This window comes from Acomys minous (assembly GCF_964271855.1).
Source record: "Acomys minous genome assembly, chromosome: 10".
In the NCBI taxonomy this organism is placed as follows: domain Eukaryota; kingdom Metazoa; phylum Chordata; class Mammalia; order Rodentia; family Muridae; genus Acomys; species Acomys minous.
In genome coordinates, this window is record NC_140491.1 from 77,519,296 (window position 1) to 77,540,124 (window position 20,829).

Genomic DNA, 20,829 nt, shown 5'->3' on the forward strand with positions numbered 1-20,829 from the left:
CATAAAGTAGTAAGTATCTATGAACTGTTTTTCCTGTGTTTCCCTCATTTCTATGGCTTGTGGTAGTAAGTTATTAACTTCTACTGAATATGTGTTTTATTTTCATAGGATCAGTTGGCTCCTTACTTTTCTCAACTGAGGGCAGCAACACATATTATCTCTGAATAAGAAATACTGTGAGTTGAAGGCCATTGAGAAAGATAGACAAAAACCTTTCTGCCCTCCTCAAACAAAGCAATTTTAAAGTTGCCTTGACACTCTTCTCTGTAAGGAAGAACAAAAAAAAAATCACCAAATGATTTTTGTCATTTTCAGTCTGTAGCTGTTACTGGAAAAGTCCACATAAGAGGCCTTGATGCCTGATCTTTGTTGATCATGTTCCCACGCATGTTCCTTTTGTGCAGTTTGCTGCCTCTGGGGACTCAGCTGCAATGCTTCTGTCTCTGAACATGTCCTGTTCTAGTGCGCAGAGCTTAAATCCCTTTCTCTGAGAAATTCTTCCCCTGCATTTTGTCCATGTAGTATGCATGCATGAAATCAACATTTTAAAGTATTTGTTCCTCCTATTTTTTTTATAGTGATTTCAGTTAAACACTAAGAACTATGGAAGAAAAATATTTTTTTCCATTCCATCTGCATGGCTTTTGCTTTTCCCATTTGCTAGTCTTTAGGATATTCAGCATGCTCTTTAACTTTCAAAGGTCATTACATTACGTGTACTATTTTTTGCCATAATTGTATTTATCTGTATATATATTTGACATATCTGTGGTTTTTGACCCAGATATTTACTGTTTGGGGGTGTTTTATTAGAATGTGCAAGGACTTCATTTTTAGAGTTCCTGAGGTGGCTTTCCACTACTTGTGTAGAGCAGTTTTCACTACCTGAAACTTAAGGTTCAATGTGATTCAGTGCCCTTTTCTGACCTTTGCAGGCATCTGTATCCACATCCACAAACTCACAGACACATGTATACACAGAAAAAATTTAAAAACTGATATACAAAAGACTTATAAAGATGAGTTTGGCATTGGTTTTATCTACCACCCAGCACAAAACTGAAGTCCAAATGGATTAAAGACCGCAACGTAAAACCAGACACACTAAATCTATTAGAAGAAAAAGTAAGGAAGAGCCTTGAGCTCATTGACACAGGAGACAACTTCCTGAACAGAACACAGCCCAGGCCCTAATATCAACCATTAATGAATGGGACCTTATGAAACTGAAAAGCTTCTGTAAGGTGAAGGACACTGTCAATAGAACAAAATGACAGCCTACAGACTGGGAAAAGATCTTCACCAACCCTACATCTGACGTATGGCCAATAATCAATATATAAAGAACTCAAATTAAATACCACCATGCCAAATAATGAAATTAAATATGGGGGTACAGAAATAAACAGAATTCTCAAGAGAGAAATATTGAATGGCTGAGAAACACTTAAAGAAATGCACAACACACCTAGTTATCAGGGAAATACAAATCAAACCAGCTCTGAGATTCCATTTTACACCTATCCAAATGGCTAAGATCAAAACACGGGTGACAGCACATGTGAGAATGAGGATGAGGATGAGGATGTAGAGAAAGGGGAACACTTCTCCACTGCTGGTGGGACTGCAAACTTCTGCAACTACTTTGGAAATCAATCTGGTGCTATCTCATGAAATTGGGAATAACTCTAACTCAAGACCCAGCCATACTACTCTGGGAAATATAACTGAAAGATGCTCTACCATACAACAAGGAGATTTGCTCAACTATGTTCATAGTAGTTTTATTCATAATAGCCAGAATCTGGAAACAACCTAGATGTTTCTCAACTGAAGAATCGATAAAGAAACTGTGGTACATCTACACAATGGAATACTACTCAGCTATTAAAAATCAAATTAGTTCTCTTTTACTAAATAGTAGTAATTTAAAATTTTGGTTCTTATTTATAGCTTGGTTTCTTCAACATTTTTCCTTCATTATGTAGGTGAATCTTTGAAATGAAATCTTTGAATGGTAATTTGTTAATATTTCTATTGTGATATTTTCTTTGTTTTTGCTATGATAAATGTCATGATCAAAAATTACTTTGGGTAAGGAGAATTCATTTGACCTTAAACTTTCATGTAAAACTGAAGGGAATCAGACTTGTGCTTGAGGCAGAAACTGCAGCTGAAGTCATTAGAGGAAGCTTGCTTACTGGCTTGCTCCGTTCTTGTTCCTTTTCATATATGGCCCCATTCCTGCCCAGAAAGTACAACACCTACTGTGATCTAAGCCCTCGTACATGAATTACCATCAAGAAAATGTCCTACAGACTTGTCTACAGGTCGAACTGATAGAGGCAATTTCAAAGTTGAGGTCCACTTTCCAAGATTACTGTAGTTTGGGTCAAGTTAACAAACAAAACAAACAAACAAACAAACAAACAAAAACTAACCAGCAAATTTAACTCCTTTTCTGCCTGAAACATACATGAGTATTCAACCATCTGTTTTTCTTTCTGGTTTTCCCCAGTGTCTTACACTACTGTCACAATATATAATAGAGTTTAGTTTTTATAATCCCACAGTCTTTAAAACATTCAGTATTTCAAATGCCAAAATTCTCTTAAAACAACAACAATAACAACAACAACAACAACAACAACAACTACTACTACTACTACTACAACTCATGCCTCTGAAATGTGAGCTCTGGGAAAAATAAAAAGAAACAAGTCACACATTTTCTTCTTCCAGTAAGTAAGAACTAGAGCACAGTTACAAGCAGATCTAAGCTAACCCCAAATCTAACAATGCAAGTAGCTTGTTGTCTTACATTTGGACTCACTCATCGTCTTCTGGGCTTCAAAAGGATTAGGTTGTCCCCCTTATTTGTGTCTGTTATCTACAGAACACACAACTTGTCTCACTGCCTCGAGTTAGGTTCCTCCTAATTTGCTGCTGTCCTTGGTGGCTATCCCACAATCATAACAGTTGCAATATACTGAGTTTTTCACTGTAAGTGAGGCTGCACATGAACTGATGACTTTCTGTATTCTCTTCAGAGGGTCTCTGACAATGACACACAGTCTCAATCCTAAATTCCTTTCAATGACCCCATTTTGCCTCTAAAACCAGTACTTTGTAGGAGACTTTTACATTACCAAGATCAACACTCAATTTGAGAAGCAACTGTTGTCCTTCTGGACCACAGATTTTGTGTGCTGATACTGAGGAAATACTGATAAGATTTTGAATCAATGGTGTTGGTCTCTCATTAATCACAGTTGATTTTTCACTTTCAGGTAGTCAGCTTTCATTTTTTGGAGGGGGGGGTAAAACGACAGTTTCTGTTAGATAGGCATTAGAAGAGGTGGCACAGAACTAAAGGAAAGCAAACTAGCATCTCCAGAAGCAGAATTGTTCTTTAATCAGAGCAAATAAAGGGCAACAGCCTCTATCTAGAAGTGATAAGGTGTCCACAAGGCATGTTGGGGTTTATATGGCAGGAAAAAGGGGAGCTAAGACAATAAAAGATCTTCTGGAGGTATCTCTATCCCTGATCTCAAAACTGTTTTATAGAGCCATGGTAACTGCTTGTTACTGCCATAGAAACAGACCTGTGGATCAATAGAACCAAATCAAAGACCCAGAAATAAACCCACACACCTATGTACACTTCTTCAAGAAAGAAGCCAAAACCACACAATGGAAAAAAAAAAACAGCATCTTCAACGAACAGTGCTGGTCTAACTAGAAATCTACATGTAGAAAAATGCAAACAGATTCATATTTATCATCCTTCACAAAATCAAGTCTAAGTGGATTAAAGACCTCAACAAAACACCATATACACTAAATCTGACAGAAAAAAAAATAGGGAAAAGCCTTCAACTCATTGGTATAGGAGACAACTTCCTGAATAGAGCACCAACAGCTCAATCTCTAAGACAGACAATTAATAAATGGAATCTCATGAAAATGAAAAGCATCTGTAAGTCAAAGGACACTGTCAACAGAACAAAAGGACAGCCTACATATTGCAAAAATATATTCTTCAACCCTAATTCGACAGAGGACTAACATCCAAAATATATAAAGAACCCAAGAAATTAAACACAAACAAACAAAATAATCCAGTCTTAAAATGGTGTACAGGGGAACGAAGCAGAGAATCCTCAACAAAGGAATATCAAATGGCACAGAAATACCTAAAGAAATGTTCAAAGTCCTTAGTCATTAGGTAAATGCAAACCAAGACAACCCTGAGATCCCATCTTACACACATAAGAATGGCTAAGATCAAAAACTCAAGTGACTTCACATGATGGCAAGGATGTGGAGAAAGGGGAAATATTTCCCCATTGCTAGTGGTTTGCAAACTTTTACAACCATGCTTGAAAGTAATCTTGTGCTGTCTCAAAAACACCTGGGAATAGTTTTACCTCAAGACCCAGCTTTACCACTCCTGAGCATATACCTGAAAGATGCTTCACCATACAACAATGACATTTGCTCAACTATGTTCATAGCAACTTTATTCATAATAGCCAGAATATGACAACAACCTAGATGTCTTTCAACAACAGAATGGATAAAGAAATTATGCTGCATTTACACAATGGAATACTACACAACTATTTAAAACAAATAAATCTTGAAAATTTCAGGCAACTAGATGGACTTAGAAAGATCATCCTTAATGAGGTAACCTCCACTCAGAATAAATGTATAGTGTATACTCACTTATAGGTGGATATTACCCATGTAATACAGAATAAACACACTACAACCCATAGACCTAAAAACATTAATAACAAGGAGGACCCTATGAAGGGTGTTTAATGCTCATTCAGAAGGACACTAGAATAGACACTGGAAGTACTTGAAGAGAAGGAAAAGGACAGGAGCCTACCACAGAGGTCCTCTGAAAGACTCTACCCAGAAGGGGATTGGAGCAGATGCTTAGACTCACAGCCAAACTCGGGGGCAGAGCACAGGGTGATTTAAGAAATAGTTGGGGGGATAGAAGGACCTGAAAGGAACAGGTGCCCAGAAAGAGAACAATAGAATCAACAAATTTGGGCCCATAGGTACCTACAGAGACTGACGCACCAACCATGGACCATACATGGAGATGACCTAGACTCCCTGCCCAGATGTGGCCAATAGACAGCACAGTCTCCCATGAAAGCTCCATAATATAGAAAGTAGGGGCTGCCTCTGACATGGACCCTGTTGCCCACTCATTGATCACTTCCCCATGGCAGGGAAGCCATTCCATCCCACAGAGGAAGACAATGTAAGAAGACCTGATGAGATTTGATAGGGTGGAGTCACATGGTAGGGCAGGAGGGGTCTCCATTCCTGAGGACTGGGTGAAGAATGGGAGGAGATAAGAAGGAGAGATGGTGGGGCTGGAAGGAGATGTCAATCTGGATGTAAAGCGAGTAAGTTAAAAAATAAACAAACAATATTTTTAAAAGAGCAGTGACAGGATGCTTTATGGAAATAGAAGTATAAAAATTTATATTGTTAATGTCAACATGAGAACAACCCATAAAAATAAATATTTGTTGGTAGCCTGTTTTAAATGAAGCACTGTTCTAAATAAAGTACATACAACAGTTAGTGTAATAAAACAAGTACTCTCATACTTTACCTTGTATAGAAAACCAAAGTTATTTAAAAAGTAGAACATATGATACACTGTTGGAAAATTGCAAAGAAAACGATGACTGAAACCTGGACAGAGAGTGATACAAGATATTAGTTGAATGTACTGTCTACAAAGTACGTTAATTAATTCTACAAGGATGTAAACTCTGAACTGGATGTAAGTGAAGTAGGGAAAGAAAAGAGACCGTGTATAGTGGGGGTGTTAAGGAATAGCTGTGAAGACCAGTGCGTATGAGTGTTAAGAAGGCACCGCAATCAGTAAAAGTTGAAGATTCCATAGCAAGCCCTTTATGGCTCCAGGTCATGGTAGTCACATGGTAGAACAAATCTCTCACAGTTCTAGGGATCAAACAGTCAAATTAACTTTTGCAGGTGAATGCCAGGGCACTACAGATTAGCTCCATTCTGGAGATTGCAGAATACTTCAAATTTTATCCTGGACTATGATGTCAGTGTAGGATTTAGAAAGGGAAATGCCTTTTGTTTATTTATTGTTTGTTTGTTTGTTTTCTAGACAAGGTTACTCTGTGTAACAGCCTTGGCTGTTGTGGATCCTTGAACACACAGAGATCTGCCTGCCTTTGCCTTCGGAGTGCTGAGATTAAGGCATAGCCTGGACAACCTTCTTGCATGTTTTAACTATACAGTTTTAAAGAACACCATATGCTTATCAGCAACAGTTTGTATAAAATGAAAGGAGGGATGCTTCTACTGCTGATATAAAAACTGCCAAAATTTACTGTTTAAAAAATAATTTAAAAAAATTATTCTCTCCCTGTTCTAGGGAACAAAAGCTCCGAATAAGTTTTCCCAGGGGGTTATAGGTAAGCTTCATTACAGAGGTTCCAGGGGGAAAGCCCTTTCCCTGACTCTTCCAGCCTCATGAAACCTCTCTGTTTCATCATCCCAAACCATTGTTTTTGATGTTGCTCTGCACACAGCTGTCCTTCACCTGTTCTCCCTCTTCCCATTATATTAGGTTCCACTAGGTGAGTCAGGACACTCTATCACAAGGTCCTTTATTTAATCAAATATGAAAAAAATATGCCCATACATTTAAGAAATTCAATCATGGCTGTTTGGAGCAGCTATCATTCAGCCTACTGGAATATATTTTCCCAAAGGGTGTTACAGAAGTATACACTAAGTATAGAAGGAGTGAAGGATTGTAGAGGAAATTGGGATATATTTATGATCCGTTAGCTCTGGAATGTGGTGTAGATTTGTTGGTAGATTACACAGAGATTTGGTAGGCAGTTATAAAGGAGTCAGGGTAATGCTAACATTATTGAAGAGCAACTGGGTAATCATAGGTTCCTCTGAAAGGGAAGGAGTGACAAGTGTGGAGCTTCCATGGCATGTTGTTGTTGTTAAATAGTTTTATTGTTTTGAGAAACTTCATACATTAACATTGTATGTATCACTACTGTCCCTCCATTTCCCCTTACTTTCTCTTTTTCACTTCTCCTTTGTCTCCTCTCTCAAATTCATAGGCTTTTCTTCTTTTTGTTATATATATATATATATATATATATATATATATATACACATACATGTCCATATATGTATATACAAATTGTGTGTGTGTGTGTGTGTGTGTGTGTGTGTGTGTGTGTGTGTTTAGAGCTGCCCACTTAATATTGGACCACCTTTGTGGCTGCTTGTCTCTGGAAGAGACTGATTCTTCTCACAACAGACATCAATTACCTATAAGTCTTTGTGTAGAGGTAGGACCATGTGGAATTTCCCATATTCATATTGGCGTGCCATTTGATGCCCTCATTATTCTCACTGGTTCTGTCAACAATACTGTTCATAGTTTCTATGAGAAACTTTCTTTAACTTATATTATGTTTGAGGTCTCTATTAAGTATCCAGTTAGTCACCATATTAGGATTTCATGGACAAGGTTTACTCTGGAGTTAGTAGTGAGCCAGCCATTATAATATTGATGCTGTTAACACAATAGGGAAGGGCCTAATTATCTCAGCATAAATTCAAATAATGCAGAGAAAATTAATGAGTGACACATTTGTGCACTACCCTATGATACTGATAAAAAGAGATGGTTTACAGTTAGAGGCCCCCAAACTAGGAATACGGTTTTTAATATTATTTATTTTCAGTCATGCATCCCTAATTAGTTCAGATAGAAATCATTAAATCTAGCAAAGATCTCAATTAATAACTTTTATTTACTTAATAGCAACATTTGCATAGAAAATATTGCTAATATTTATTTGATTTATGCAAAAAACTCAGCTGGAAGAACTTAATGCATTCTGAATGTTGTTCTCAAACTGACTGACGATACCAGAATTAAAAATGAAAAGTACAACAGCAGTCCATCATCTCCAGATAATCTTTTGCCAACTAGATACTGGCTTTGACAACTCTTAAAGCAACTCTTTGGGTGGATATCTTCTCTAAGTATGTGCATATAAATCTAGGAATTAACATGAAGCCTTCATTACCATCTTTTCAGAGTTCTTTTCTACAGTGATTTACCACATATCAATTTTACTTCTTGTTGAAGAAAAACTTGTCACGTACAACTCTATTTTGGTACACGTTTTGACAAAATAAATATGCTTCCAGTGCTTTTTAAAAACTTAACATATTTCCTTTTTTTAGTTGTGAGCATGAGAGACAAATATTGGTGATTTAAGCCTAATATTGAGCTCCATGTAAAATGAGTGGTATTTTCTTCAATGATGTATGAGTTGGTTCAGTTTGTATTTGTCATCTTACTGAATATAAATGAGTTATATAACATTTCCTACATGGTTTTTAATTTTGAAACCAAATTTTATACATTTTACTCTTTATACTAGATAAAAATGCAATAGTTAGTTTTATTTAGAGCTTCAGACAATTTATACTGTGAGGGTTAAGGGAAGTCACATGAGTAAAGTGTACAGCTACAAGAATAAGTCTCATGTGGCAGACAATCCACATGAGTCAGGTGAGCCATACACAGCAAAACCATGTTTTTTCATAGAATCATATAAACAAATAAAAATAGTCAGTTGTAATAAATAATCTGAAGTAAGTTCATTCCTTTCTGTTATATCTTGAGTCGCCATAAAAGCATTACCCAAAATAAAATTTCATGTTTTTGAAGAAACCAAGACAAATAGATCTGGTTCCTTGGGGTTTTCTTGTAAACACTCAGAAATCTTACATGACTCTATTCTTGGAGTGTTTTTCAACAGTTAAGTGCTTCCATGTCCCAGACATAAAATGAAAAAATTGCCTAGTGGAGGATATAAAGACACTCTAGTTATTTATAAAATACTGAGTGAATAATTCTAACAGAACACTTTATGATATTTCTTTAAATACATTAAGATGCTTTAGGTTGTGTCTACAACTCCATGTCTGTTATGCTTTCTATAGATTCTTGTCAAGTTGTTAAACTTATTAAAAAAATTGTATAGTTTGTGTACCTGACAGTATAGTTATCTCTATACTTTCATCAGTGAAGCAACAATGACTATGATTATATTTAGAGAACCAAGACTTGAAAATTAATTTGCTTAAGCTTAGATTTTTATTTAAGGAATTCAGAGACAAACATCCACTGCTTTCTGTAACTCTTTGCTTTTATTTGTTCTATTCTGTGAATTTTTGAAAATTAAAACATTTTAACTAGTAATATATCGCTGCTAGAAGTCTGCATTGAGACTATTTTAGTTACTTTTTTGTTGCTCCTAAGAGTCACTATAGCCAAGCCAACTCTTATGAAAGAACGCATTTGATTGGGGGGTCTCACTTGCAATTTTACTCTTAGTCCATTATCATCACGGGAAGAAGCATGATGGAATGGACAGCACTGAAACAGTAGTTGAGAGTAACATGCTGATCTCTAGGCTGAAGGAAAGAGAAAAATACTGGGGCTGTCTTAGTTTTTTTAAAACTCAAAGCTCTCCTCCAGGGACACCCTTTCTTCCATGAGGCTACCCATACTCCCGCATGGCCATACCTCCTAATCCTTTTAATCCTCTCACATAGTGCCTCTCCCTAGTGACTAAACATTCAAATATATGTGCCTATGGGGGGGGTCATGCTTATTCAAACTATTATACACTTTATGAACAACGTGACAACAAGAGATACAAAAAAATTTAAAGAACCAAATCAAGCATCTCAAAGTCATTGCCTATCTGATATACTTCTCACATTGATTTTAACATATTCCTATCAGTCACTTTTTTCATGATTTACAATTATATTTTGAACTTATCACCATGTATATATTGGTGAATGTTTGTGTGTTGTTAAAAGTTTATTAGGGTGAGTAGAAGAGCTGGAAGGCATTTCTTTGTCTCCCAGTAAGCCCCTAGCCTGGACTGAGCCTCTCCTTCTGGATCTTTAAGAGAGAGGGTATTAAAAACATTGTGTCCTCTCCCCACCAGAGGCCTTACCAGCATGAAGCAGACCACATGTAAACCCTCCGTTTGCAGACTACCAACATTCCCTCAGAGCCTGCCCAGCCTACCCCAGAAACCCTTCCTTTCTTCTGAGTCACACCTCAAACAGAAACCTTCTGCTGTACCAGAGGCCACACCAGCATGGAGACCCTAGATATGTCTAGGCTCACAGACCATCAACACTTCCCCAGTGCTTACTCAGGCTAGCTTCGAAACCCCTTCTCTCCTTGTTACCATATCCCAGCACATACACCCAGCAGGAATACCATATTCTACCACAGGTTGAAAGGCACCCAGGTCCTCAAGTATGTTCTAGGCCTGCAGACCACCAGTATCGTCCCAGCACCTGCCTAGCCTACCCCTCAAGCCTCTCCTCTCCTTAAAAGCATATCTGGGCCCACACCTTTGCAAGAATCCCATTGCTCTATCAGAAGTCAAGAAGGTACCCAGAAACCCAGGTAGGCTGCCCACTCGCAGAAATCCCCAGTCTCTCAGTGCCTTCCCCTCCTCTCCTTATCACCATATCCCTGCTTCCAATTCTGGCAAAGGACCATTGGCAAGACCAGAGGCTATACAAGCTGACAAAACTTCATCCCCCAACTTTGGCAAAAAAAAAAAAATTCTGGACCAGAGGTTACCCAGCTATCAGAAGATCATTCTCCAATTAAGGCAGAGACCCTCTACACAACCATAGGTAACCTTGTTCAGGAGAGGAAACAGAAAACAAGGAACAAAATACACATCCAACAAAGACAAACTTAACAATCAGTATAGTCATACTAAACCCAAATGTCTAAACACTAGTCTAAGAACAAAATCAACAACAGCTAAGGCAATATGATACCACCAGATCTGAGCCGTCCTACTACAACAAGCTGTGAATATTCTAACACAACTGAAGCACAAGAAAAGGACCATAAATTATATATAATTATAAGGATGATAAAGGCCCTTAACAAGAGGCTGTTAATAAATACCATTAAAAGTTCAGGTAAAAGCAAGCAAAAAAAATTGGAGAAAATATATAAATTCCTTAAAGAAAACAAATAAAACACTAACATCTTAAGGAAATGAATAAAACTGTTCAAGACCTAAAAGTAGAAATAGAAGCAAAATTAACCAACCAACCAACCAACCAACCAACCACACAACCAACCCAACAACCAACCAACCAACAGGCCAAACAAACAAACAAACAAACAAACACCAAAAACCAATCAACCAAACAAAAAAAATCACAAAAGAAAAAAATTTAACCTAAAGAAGTATGTGCCTATAAGGTTACAAGAAGCTTATAGAACATCAAATAAATTTGGACAGAAAAGAAAATTCCCATGCCACACAATAATCAAAACACTAAATACACAGAACAACAACAAAAAATAATATTAAAAGCTGCAAGGGGAAAAGGCCAAGTAACATATAAAGGAAGACCTATTAAAATTATATCTGATTTCTCGATGAAGATTCTAAAAGATAGAAGGACCTGAATGCATGTCATGCAGACTATAAAGGACCACAGATGCCAGACTAGACTGATATACCAGCAAAAGTTGCCATCACCATACATGGAGAAAAGAAGATAATCCATGACAAATTCAAACATAAACAACATGTATCCACAAATACAGCCCTGTAGAAGGTACTAGAAAAAAGAAACCCTACAACCCAAGGAGGTTAAGTCTTCCCACTAAAACATAGACATTAAATAGTTTCAAACCATCAAAACATGAAGAAGGGAAACACAAACACCACCACCAACAACAACAACCACAAAATAAGAGGACTTACCAATTATTGGTCATTGATATCTTTTAATATCAGTAGTCCAATAAAAAGTTATAAACACAATGGTTGCAAAACAGAATTTACCATTCTTCATACAATAAACACATCTCAGCATCAAAGGTAGACATTATTTCGAGATAAAGGATTAGAAAAAGACATACCAAACAAATGGACCTAAGAAACAACCTGTTGTAGCCATTCCAAAATCTAAGAAAATAAACTTCAAACAAAAATTTATGAAATGATACAAGGAAGACTAATTTATACTCATGAAAAGAAAAATCCATCATGATGACTTGTCAATTTTTAACATTTATGCCGCAAACACAAGAGCACCCACATTTGTAGAGGCAAACGTTCTAAAGCTTAAATTATACATCAGACCTCAAGCAATGCTAGTGGGAAACTCCTGTACCCTATTCTCACCAATGTGCAGGTCATCCAAACAAAAACTAAACAGAAAAATATTGGAGCAAACAGACAAATTACCCAAATGGACCTAACAGATATCTATAGAACATTTTACACACACACACACACACACACACACACACACACACACACACACACACACACACACACCTTTTCAGCATCTCGTGAAACATTCTCCAAAACTGACTACTTACTTGGTCACAAAACAAGCTCAGCAGATAAAAGAAAATTGAAATAACCCCCAGCATCTGGTCATACAACTATGAATTAAAGCTTGACTTCAACAATAGAAACAACAGAAAACATACAGACTTATGTAATATGAATGAGTTCTCCTGAATGAATGCTGAGTTACAGAAAAAAAGAAAGAAAGTAATTAAAGGCTTCCTAGAATTTAATGAAAATGAATGCACAACAAACCAAACTTATGAGGCACAATGAAAGCTATACTAAGAGGAATGTTCATAGCACTATGTGTCTACATAAAGAAATTGGAGAGATTTCATACCAGAAACTTAATAGCACCCCAGAAAGCTCTAGAACAAAAAGAAGACAACTCACACAAAAGGGGTAGATCACAGAAAATAATGAAACTGAGGACTAAAATCAATAAAATTGAAACAAAGAGAACAAAACAAATAATTAATAAAACAAAGAGTTGCTTTTTAAATAAATCAACAAAATAGACAAAACTTTTATGCAAACTAACTAAAAGACACAGAGAGCCTATCCAAACTAACGAAGTCAAAGGAGGTCACACAACAACAGACACCGAGGATATCTAAAGAATTATTGGGTCATGGTTTAAAAAAAAAAGTAAGTACAAAATTGGAACCTCTAAAAGATGTGGATAATTTTCTCAATAGATACCACTCACCAAATTTAGATCAAGATCAAATAAACAGTTTAAATTAACCTATAACTCCTATGAAAATAGAAGCAGTAATTCAAAATCTCCCATACAAAAACATCCAGGGCCAGATGGTATTAATGCAGAATTCTGAAAGCCTTACAAGGAGGAGTTAACTCCAATACTTCTCAAATTATATCACAAAATAAAAACAGAAAGAGCATTGCCAAATTCATTTGATGAGATCACAGTCCCAAACTACAAACATATTCACCAGAGAAAGAGAACTACAACTCACCTTTTGAAAACAAATGCAAAAATACTCAATTAAATACTTGCAAGCCATGTCCAAGAATACATCAAAAAGACCATCTACCATGATCACCTAAGCTTGTCAGTGTAATTCACCATATAAACAAACAGAAAGAAAAGCCTGTGATCATCTCACTGGATGGTGAAAAAGCCTTTGAAAAACTTTGAAAATTTTTGGAGAGATTATGTATAAAAGAGAGACACCAAATCATAAAAAAGAAAATTTTTAGCAAGACATTAGCCAACATCAAATTAAATGAGGAGAAGCTCAAAGCAACCTACTAAAATCAGTAAAAAGGCAAGACTGTTCACTCTTGTCATTTCTAATATATAAGAGTTGAAGTTCTAGCTGGAACAATAGAACATCTGAAGGAGATCAAGGGGATACAAAATGCAAAGTAAGAAGTCAAAGTATCATTATTTGCAGATGATATAATAGTATATATAAGGGATTCCAAAAATTCTACCAGAGAACTTCTGTAGCTGATGAATACCTTTAGTGAAAGGACTGGATGCCAGATTAACAACAAAAAAATTAGTAGTCTTCCTATACACAAATAACAACTGTGCTAAGAAAAAGATTGGGGAAATTGTAACCTTCACAGTATCCACAAATAATATAATATATTTTGGGGTAACTCTAGCCAAGCAAGTAAAAGTTTGTAAGACAAAAGCTTCAAGTGTTTGAAGGAGAAATTGAAGAAGATATCAAAAACTTGGAAAGATTTTTATGTGCTCATGATTGTTAGAACTAATACAGTAAAAATGGAATTACCACCAAAAGATTCAATGCAACATTCATCAAGATCCCAACACAATTCTTTACTGACCTTTAAAAGACAATAAATTCATATAGAGAAAACAAAGAATCATAGTATCTAAAGTAAATTTATACAATAAAAGAACATCCAGATGTATTACAATCCCTGATTTCAAGTTGTACTACAGACCTCTAGTAAGAAATACTGTATGGTATTGGCATTAAAAAAAGACAGGTTGATCAATGAAATTGAATTAAAGGCTCAGACATAAATCTATGCACCTATGGGGACCTGACTTTTAATAAAACAGCCAGAAATACACAATGGAAAAAGGAATGAATCTGCAACAAATGTTGCTTGTCTAACTGGATGTCAACATGTACAAGAACATAAGTAGATCCTTATCTATCACGCTGCACAAAGTCAAACACAAGTGGATCAAGGACCTTAACATAAAACCAGATACACTGAACCTAATAGAAGAGAAAATGGGGGATATTGCAAGCTCTAAGAACAACCATCAATACGTTGGAGTTCATGAAAATGAAAAGCTTATATAAGGCAAAGGGCACCGTCAATAGGACAAAATGGCAGCCTAAAGACTGGAAAATGATTTCTACCATCTCCTTGTCTAACAGAGGGCTAATATCCAAGATATATAATGAACACAAGAAACCAGACAACAAACCCAGTAATCCAATTTAGAAATGGCGTCTAGCTCTAAACAAAGAATTCTCAATAGAGGAATATCAAAGGACTGAGAAATATTTACAGACATGTTTAACACTCTTAGGCATCATTTTATACCTGCCAAAATAGCTAAAACCAAAAAGCCAAGTGCCATCTCATGTTGGTGAGAATGTGGGGCAAGGGAAACACTCTTCCATTTCAGGTGGGACTTAAAACTTATGCAGCCACTTTGGAAATTAATAAACTTGTTTCTCAGAAAATTGGTAATTTATCTACCTCAAGAACAAGCTATACCACTCTTGGGTAAAGACTTAAAGGACATGTTCCATCCTACCATATCCTACCATTTGTTCAACTATGTTCATAGATTTTTATTCATAAGATTCAGAAATTGGAAGCAACCTAGATGACTCTCAGTTGAAGAATGTTTATTTTTTTTAAATGTGTTCCATGTACATAATGGAGTATTACTCTGAAGGACAATACAGGCAGTAAACTTTAAACCCCTACCCAGATCTAGCCAATGGTCAGAACATTCTCCACAGTTGAGTGGAGAGTGGGGTATGACTTTCACATGAAGTCTGGTGCCTCATATTTGACCATGTCCCCTGAATGGGGAGACCTGGTGGCACTCAGAGGAAGGACAGCAGGTAACCAAGAAGAGACTTGATACCCTATGAGAGTACACAGGGGGAGGAAATCCCCCTCAGGAACAGTCATAGGGGAGGGGAATAAGGGGAAAATGGGAGGGAGGGAAGAATGGGAGGATACAAGGGATGGGATAACCATTGAGATGTAACAAGAATAAATTAATAAAAAAAAACATTGACATCATGAAACTTGCAGACAAATAGATGAAACCAGAAAAATAATCCTAACTGAAGTTACCCAGACCCAGAAATACAAGCATGGTATGTACACACTTATAAATGGACACTAGCTGCTATATAAAAGATGACCATGCTACAATCCATAGACCTAGAGAGGCGAAGGTGACAAGGAGGGTTCAAGTGGAACAAGTGGATCTCCATGGGAAGGGGAAATAGCATAGATTTTGTGGGTGGACGAGGGACTGATGAGGATGGGCTGATGGCTCAAGCAACATGGGAAGGAATGGAAAGACGGTGCTATGAGAGATGACTGGAACTGGCAAGAGTTTGGGGGCAGAGGCAGAAAACTAGTGCAGTGGAAACTCCCTGAAGTCTACAGATGTGACCTTAGTAAAGTCTTTTAGTAATGGGGGATGCTGAGCCTGAGCTGGCCATCTTGAACAACCAGGGAAAGCTCCCAGTAGAGAGACTGGGATATCAACCCAGCCACAAAAACCTTCAACCAACAGTATGTCCAGGCTGTAACATGTGCTGATAATGCAAAACTAGTGGGATTGGCCAACAAATGAATGGGCTGATTTACTGTCCTCTACACAAGAGGGGGCCCCTACCTGACCATGATGACCATGAACCGTAGGCTGGGCAGCATAGAGACCCAGGAGAGAAACAAATACAACTGTGAAAAAAAATCAATGAAATAATTCCTATTAATAGTCTGCTTTATTCATATCATTTATATATTTAGTTTTTATCCTAATAGTCATCATGAGAATGGTATCATCCAGCAATTGCTTGGAGCAGATGCAGAGTCCCACAGCCAAACAGTAGCGATAACACAGCAGAAGAGCATGGCTCTGAAAGGAAGGAACCAGAGTGGTAAGGACACCACAAGAGCAGGGCCCTTAGAATCAACTAATAAGGGCTCATAGGGCCTCACAGAGACTAAGGCAACAATCACGAACCCTGTATGTGTCTGAGCTAGGCCCTTTGCCTATACATTATGTTTGAACAATTTAGTGTTCTTGTGGGACTCCTAACAGCGATAGTGGGACCATCTGTGATGCTTTTGCCTACACATGGAACCCTTTTTCTCCTACTTGTTCACCTCATACAGCTTTGATATGAACGTTTGCACTTAACTTTATCAGAATTTGATGTGTTACGCCATGTTCAGTTGATATCCTTGGGAGACCTGCTTTTTTTTTTTTTAAGGAATTGGAGGAGGGGATGTGGAGAGTGGCTGGGAGAGTGGAGAAGGTAGGTGAAACTGCATCGGCATGTAATATACATAAGAATGAAAAACAAACAAAACAACAACAAACCATCGTATCCTTGAGAATAGATAGAAGGTAAACCATTTACAACCAACATTACCATTATATTTCCGAAGGGTTAAAACATGCCTGAGGTAGGAATAGAAACAGGAAGGTAATCAAGAAAAAAAATCCTCACGCAGGAATTCCAACATGACTTCTTCCTCCAGTCATTTTCTGCTGGATAATTTAAACCCCACTCCTTATGGTATTAGTCTGTTGTTTCTGTCTGCTACTTGCTATTTTCTTTTTTGCATTTTCTAGGGGCTACATTAAAAAAAAAAACTCACTTATTTGGAAGCCACAGCACAGCCATGGTTGACCATTGACTAGACCAGGATAGAGCATGTACAGAGGACACTATCTTCCTTTTTTTAAAAAAAAATCTACAATGCCCAGAAACATGCTCTGCTCTTTATTGTTACAGAATATTCAATTAAAGGTTAACTTCATCTGGGTGTGAGGGCACAAATGGATATTTGTAATAAACATGTCAGGGCTTGTTTCAAAGCCCAGCGTAGAAAATAGCTGACAGTCCAAGAAGCTGACGTGTGACCAGATGTGTGAGTGATAGATAAAACCTTAGTAGTAAGTTCTGACCTAGGAGCAGCCACGACTGCAAGTTGGTGATAAGAGTGCCGCAGAAAGCTAGATGTGTGAACTATAGAGGATAAGGTTAAGTTAGTATAAAAACCCCGGGAAGAAGCAGCCAGCTAGCTCTCTCTCTCGCTGCCACCATGATCACCTGAAATGCTGCCAGCTGACGGGGCGCTCTCCACGAACAGAGCAGACGGACATGCTGTCAGATAACAACCCGAGAATTGATTCAAGTCGCAGCAGCGAACCTGTTCGACAGATCGTCGCGATATCAGGTCGTATACCCTAATGGCATAAGCTCCCAGAACATTGATATTATAAGATGCTAAATGCTACTCCTATTAGAATTAGGATAGTTTTAAGAGTGTAATGAAATGGTATTGGTGGCTTGGCCTTGGAGCCTTAGCAGCTGCCTTTTGTTGTAGTTGCCTTTGTATTGCTAATAAACCTCTCTTGCTAAATCGTACCACTTGCTCTTGGCCTGACTCTTTTGTTCCGGATTCTGAGTGTAAACTCTCTGCTTGCGACAATATTGATCCTAAAGAAACCTCATTAAGCTGAGCAGTGGTGGCACACACCTTTTACCCAACACTTGGGAGGCTGAGACAACAGGATCTCTGAGTGCAAGGCCAGCCTGGTCTAGAGAGTAAGTTTCAAGACAGCCAATGGTACATGGAGAAACTCTGTCTTGGAGAACAACAACAACAAAAACAGAAAGAACTTTATTAGAATATAAGATTATGAACAATGCTATTAAAACATTCCCTTTCAGGTTCTAGAGAGGTTAAGGTTAACTGAGATACTAGAAAAATGACATTTTTTTTTTGAAATTAGAGCAGTACTTATGACTGAAGTGATATAATGTAAAATCTGGATTTCTCAATTTCCTAGAATATGAGAATCTTTTCCTTCATTATCAAATATTTGTAATTAGTTAGGCCTGAAGATCAACTTTCTTTTATGGACAGGTAGTTCTCTGTCTAGAGTGTTGATTTTCCATTACTGTCACTCAAGTCACAATTGTGCCATTCTGAGATTTGCTTGTCCCTAGTAGGAATTTGTATGTATTTATAAACAAAACAAAACAAAACAAAAAAAGAAAGAAAGAAAAAATGTAGTCAAAAGCAAAAGTAAAGCAGTTCCTTTTTTTTTTCCCCTCCTTTTGCTGTTGTTGTTTTTCAAGACATATTTTCTCCACATATTCCTGGATGTTCTAGAACTCACTCTATAGAACAGGCTGGATTTGAGCTGGTAGATTTGCCTCTGCCTCCTGAATTCTGGGCTTAAAGGTGTATACTACCATCACCCAGATAGAAGTTTCTTTTTAAATTTCTAATAAAATGAAACAATATCCAACAAAATACAGTTTTACTTTATTGTACCTATTTTTTTTGGCAAAGCTGTGACTGTTTACTAATTGACCAAATTACAAAAATACCATGGGTGACACCTTAATTCATCCATCTAAAAAGCCTGTTTAATTGGTCTTCCCTCTTGCCAGCATCTCCACTTTCTGCAAAGTGAGTTGTCTTTTTCTTCATTGCCCTTCATGAAGAACATAGTTTCAAGAGCCACAGGAAGTTATTTGCTTCCTTAAAGTGTTTTCCAACTTTATGGGTTTCATGAATTAGATCCTCCATGAAGATGATGCTGAATTTACCAAGAGATCAAGCAGTCAAGGAATTATCTTTCAAGTCAATTTGCTTCTTATTGATTTTTGCCACAGCCTCACTTGTAGATGAGCTAGCTCATTTACAGACTTTAGAAACATGGAGACCATACCAGAGAAGAAAAAGAAGGCTCCTGCTGTGTCAGAAATCCTTAGGAAAAAGCAAAGGAATTTCACAGAGTTGAAGATGAAGCGGCCGTGGAAGAAGTTTACCCTGAAGACACTGCGAAAGACGAGGAGGAAGCTCACCTAGGAGAAGGCCCAGCAGTACCACAAGGTGACAGGCAGATGTACCAGACTGAGATTTGCACAGCTAGGATGGTAGGGAAAGCTGACAACTTCTAAGAGCCTGCAGAACTAAAATTGGCGTTTGTCATTAGAATCCAAGGTATCAATGGTGTAAGCCCAAAGGTCAGCAAAGGACTGAAGCTTCTTTGTCTTTCACAGATCTTCAGCACCACCTTTATTAAGCTCAACAGGATTCTATTAGCATGCCTAGGATTGTGGAAGGGTATACTGTACCTATTTAAATAATCTCAATATTTTAAAATTTCATCTGCTCCATCTCCTCTCAGAAAACAAGTGCCATTATCTGTAGGTATATCTGTAGGTAGTTATTAACATTAAAAAAAAAAAAGAACAGAATTGAAAAGAAAATATCTTGGAGCAATATATTGTACATATTAAGTAAAATATTTTAAAATCACTGAAGTTCTTAATAAAACAGTCGCTGAGATTACCTTATTCCTTCACGTAGAGACTTTATCATTTAACCTGGTATTATTTTAATGCAGTCGGTTGTTTAATTTTAAATTCAAAATAGAATATTGTGGGTGAACATTATCACCAGCATTCACTGAATGGATCTTAGTGGTGCTCCTGTTTTACAGTATCTCTATTCTCTACCTTTCCGGTGACTGAAGACAAGATACCCAACGGAAGGAAGGGGGTATCTTACCTCCTAGCTTGAGAGGCTTCAGTCCATCAGTGTGTGAATGCTATGAGGCTGTCTAGCACAGGGGACATGTGGCAGCTTGTTAGAATGCAATGCTAATCAGACACCAGAGAGACTGGAGCCAAAGTCCAGGTGAGGGTCTGGCCTATAGACACAGAAGACACCAATAGTATCTACTGCAATTCTCTACTTAATCCCACCTGCTAAATGTGCCATAACTTTTCACACTCTGACACCAGCTGGGGACATCATTCTCAAGAACCTGTAGGGGATATTTTACATCCACCTTAGAGCAGCATCCTTTGATTAATTTAATTTATCAATTAATTTATTTTTGTATCTGAAATCCCATATTATCTGGAACGTATTTAATACATTTTCTCAGAATGGGAAATTGAACTATTTGTTTAGTGTCTCTACAGGCAGAAAAACACTAAAATTTAGATAATAAAAAGAATGTATCAATCTTCAAAAAACAGAGCTAAGGTGTCAACTGCTTCTAATGCTTTATCTTTCAAAAACATGATATGTTGAT